Here is a 5,000-nt window from a genome sequence, read left to right on the forward strand (position 1 = left end):
TACGGCGCGGCTAGAGCTAAGAATAAGCAGGTATTGATCAGAGAACAGGCAGGTTCACAGGACGCATGCCTCACAATCAATAAGGGCCGACTCTGCGCCGGTGCTGCCATCTGCCGGCCACGAGGCAACCTACCAGCTTTATCTGACGGTCTCGTGCACCGAGAGTTGATAATAAGTTCCCCGATTGTGTACGTTTTCAAAAGTATTCACTAGTCTGACGTTGTGTTTTATTTGTTTTAGTGACCATTTCTCCGCCTGTTTACTCTCGGACCGGAAGAGGTCGTGAGGTTCTAATGCTTCGGCTTACACAACAAGAGACATCGCGACCCTGGAACGAAACTTGCGGGTAAACAATATAAATCTGGCACAGTGACTTACTTTCAAATCTCTCGAACGCGCGGCAGTGTAGGTGCCAGCCGTACGTAGTACACTCGCACTCGCCTGACATGGCCAGCGCCACGTGCTAAAATAGGCCTTACTACACCCGTTCCTACGACCCACTTCTGCCACCCCCTCTTCCTTGCCCTGAGGTACCCATGGCCCTAGTTTGCACCTTTCGGTTGGACTCATTCAGAGAGGAGCTTGTCTTCATCTGGTGCGGTCGAACTCACCGGTGGGGGAGACAGCCGTTCCAGCAGAGGAAATGAGAACACAGGAAAACGAGAAAGCAAACACGAAACAAACACTCAGTCCAGTCTCCTTCCCAGATGCCGATGCCGTGCGAGCACCTGCCGATTCGCAACGACTTTTCACTATTCGTAAAACTCAGTTCTGAAATGCATTTGCAAACGATCGCTTCGATTATCTTTTTCTAGAGAGAGAGAGACAGACAAGCAAACAGACAGGCAGAGACAGAGACAGATAAACAGACAAACAGAAAAGGAGGGAGAAGGGGAAAGAGAAAAAGCTAACGAAAGTGAGAGAAAGAGATAACGAGAAAACAAGGAAAAAGAGAGCGAGACTAAGAGAAAGAGACCTGCAGATATTGGTGAAATCTCTGCAAGTTCAGTCCAACCGGAAACTTCAGCGAAGGAGGAGTGTTAAACCGCTTTGGGCGGGCGTTGCATGACGGCCGAGGAGCAGCGAACGCCTGTCTGTGCCGATCGAGGAATAACAACCGGTGATAAATGTTGGACAATGACCACAATAAGAAGGCATAGGCCTCCTGTATCTCGGCCGCGTAGATCCTGTGTATCATGTTAAATCTCTGGGGATGACCTGCTGGCATTTTTCTTTCTCTCACTACAAGCTTTTTTTCCCTCTATTCTCTCTCTCTCTCTCATATATATGTATGTGTATATATATATTTATTTATTTTTATGTATATATATATATGTTCATATGTATATATATATGTATATATATATATATATATATATGTATATATGTGTGTGTTTGTGTGTGTGTGTGTGTGTGTGTGTGTGTGCGTGTGTGTGTGTGTGTGTGTGTGGGCTTGTGCGTGTGCGTGTGTTTGTGTATGTGTGTGTTTGTGTGTGTGTGTGTGTGTGTGTGTGTATGTGTGTGTGTGTGTGTGTGTGTGTGTGTGTGCGTGTGTATGTATGTATGTATAAATATATATACATGTGTATATATATATATATATATATATATATATATATGTATGTGTGTGTGTGTATGAATATATATTTGTATATGTATATATATATATGTACATATATATATATATATATATATATATATATATATATATATATATATACACACAATTCCATCTGTCTCTCTATATATCTATCTAGCCACTCCCAAAGCCTAAAGCACACTTTTAAAACATCAACTCGGGTTTTTGATGCTTAAAGGCATTCAGCGGAACACAATGTTTATCTTCATTGCATCAGATAACATCCGCTTGTAAGCAGAAGCTGATCGGCGGGATGGGACAGAGAGAAAAAAGAAAGGTAGAGAATGGGAGAGAAAGAGAGCAAGGGAGAGACAGAGATAGGGGGAGGCTGGAGAATGAGAAAGATAAAGAGAAACAGAGAGCGGCGTTAGAGAGAGTTAGGGGGCAGGGCATGGGGAAGGGGGAGAGGGAGAAATGGCTGACCCCAAAGTCTTGTTCCGCAATTGCACAAAGGTTTCGCATGGTATTGAGTACCATGACGTTGAAAGCACCGCTCGAGGGCATCGTTTGAGGGGCTTTTGCTTGGCCAGGAACGTTCTGCTGTCGAGAAATATGAGAGGAATGTCTGTTCTGCTGTTGTCAGTTGATTAAGTATGTATAGCTTAGTGTGGGTGTGTTTCTGCCTCTGCGTGCGCGCGCGTGTGTGAGAACATTAATGGAGCTCAAAGATGCAGATATATCCGATAGGAGAATTTACTTACTACTTATTATAAAGCCCTACAATATTCTTCGCTTGTTTAAGAATTACATCTAAAATGTTTACATTTCTGAACGCGTGATTGATGTAATTGCGTAACTGTTGTACAGTTGCAATTAGATTTACAAACACACTTTAATAATATGTTTAAGTAATATGTTTAAGAATTACATCTAAAATGTTTACATTTCTGAACGCGTGATTGATGTAATTGCGTAACTGTTGTACAGTTGCAATTAGATTTCTCTTTAGAAGTAAATCGCAGGTTTGATGGTACTTTCACAGGTGCAGTTCTGACTGGAAATTGAAATGAATCGGCCAGAAGTTGTCTCCCAGTTCTTAAAAATAACAGTTTCATAGGCACCAGGAATAAAAAAACGAAGAAAATCCAAGCACCATACGCACCAATGCATACATACAAATGAATAGAAAGATAAAATAGCAACACTGCAGTAATCCCAAAACGTCAAAAGCCGGTCGCCGTTGACATCCAGCATTCAGATGTAACGACGAATTAACTGAAAAAAAAAAAAAAAAAACATTTCACAGATAACAAGATCATTGCGTCTGTGCGAGCGAAACAACAGTTCAGCAAATAAAACAAATATTGTTTTATCTCTCTTTCTTGCATTCTTCATCGAGTTATTTATCTTTGTCTCTCTATCTATCTGTTTATCTGTTTTTCTATCTGCATATCTATCTGTCTGTTTATCTAGCATTCTTTCTGTTTCTGTTTGTCTGTCACTCTCTCTCTCTCTCTCTCTCTCTCTCTCTCTCTCTCTCTATCTATCTATCTATCTATCTATCTATCTCTCTCTCTCTCTCTCTCTCTCTCTCTCCTTCCCTCCCTCCCTCAATCTCTCTCTCTCTCTCTCTCTCTCTCTCTCTCTCTCTCTCTCTCTCTCTCTCTCTCTCTCTCTCCTTCTCTCACTCTCTCTCTCTCTCTTTCCCTCCCTCCCTCAATCTCTCTCTCTCTCTCTCTCTCTCTCTCTCTCTCTCTCTCTCTCTCTCTCTCTCTCTCTCTCTCTCTCTCCCTCTCTTTGTCTCTGTCTCTGTCTCTCCCATCCCTCCTTCTATCCCTCCTTCCCTCTCCATTCCTCCCATATCCCAGCGAAGGAAACAGGCAATCCAGACGCATCGCAGACACGCATTCTGACTGTGCCTGCGTGCGGGTGCAATGGAGATGCGTGGCTGTGTCTGCGGGTGGCCCCAGTGTGTCTAGATGCCCGGCCTCGCCCCGGCCAGCCCTCGCACATCGATCATTGAACACAGGCAATACTACTGAACGGGATGATGCTGTGGCGCTCAAGATCAACGCTTGAGGACCAGACCAGACCGGAGTACCTAATGAACTAATGAACTGAGGTTGTTTATGGATTTTGATAATAATAATACTTATGACAATGATAATGATAATGATAATAGTAATAATGATAATAATAATAATAATAATAGTAATATTAATAATAATACCAGCAGCAATAATAATCAAAAGGAAATGATAACAATGATAATAATAATAATTATTATTATTATTATAATTATAATAATAATAATAATGATAATAATAATAATAATGATAATAATAATAATAAAAATAATAATAATAATAACAACAACAATAATAAAATAGAAAATGATAATAATAGTGATGATAATAACATCCATAATAGTGATACTGATATTAGTAATAACAATAATGATGAATGATAATTACAAAGATAATGATAATTATGATAATAATAATAATAATAATAATAATAATAATAATTAAATAATAATAATAATAATAATAACAATTATAATAATAATGATAATAGCAAAAAATAATAAAATAATAACAATAATAATAATCATAATAATGATAATGATGATAATAATAACAATACTATTACTACTACTAATTATAATATTAATGATTATACTAATATAATATCAATAATCATTATTACTACTTTCATCATTATTATTATTGTTATACTAATAACAACAACAACAATAACGTTAATGATGATAATAATTATAACAATAACAATGATAAAAGCGATATTAATTATTATAATAGTTATGATGACATTAATGATATAAGGACAATAACAACATTTGATAATGATGATGATGATGATGATGATAATAATAATAGTAATAATAATAATAATAACTATAATAATAATAATAATAATAATAATAACAATAAAAATGATAATAGTAATAATAATGATAATACAAATAATGGTAATAGTAATAGTAACAATAATCTAATAATAATAATAATAGTAATAACAGTAATAATAATTATTATCACTATTGTTATCATCATAATTATAATAACAATAATGAGAATACTAATGAAATAATAATAATAATAGTAATAACAACGACAAAAATAGTGACAATAATAATAATAGTAATAATAATGATAATATTAATAATAATAATAATAATAATAATAATAATAATGAAAATAATAACAACAACAACAATAATCATGATCATCATAATAATAATAATTATAATATTACTACTACTACTACTAATAATAATGATGATAATGATAATTTTTTTACTAATAATGATAATGATAATAACAGTATTTACAATAATAATGATAATAAAAATATTGATAATAATGATAATATAATGATAATAATTACTTATAATAGT

Source organism: Penaeus chinensis, chromosome 16 (assembly GCF_019202785.1).
Source record: "Penaeus chinensis breed Huanghai No. 1 chromosome 16, ASM1920278v2, whole genome shotgun sequence".
Lineage (NCBI taxonomy): Eukaryota > Metazoa > Arthropoda > Malacostraca > Decapoda > Penaeidae > Penaeus > Penaeus chinensis.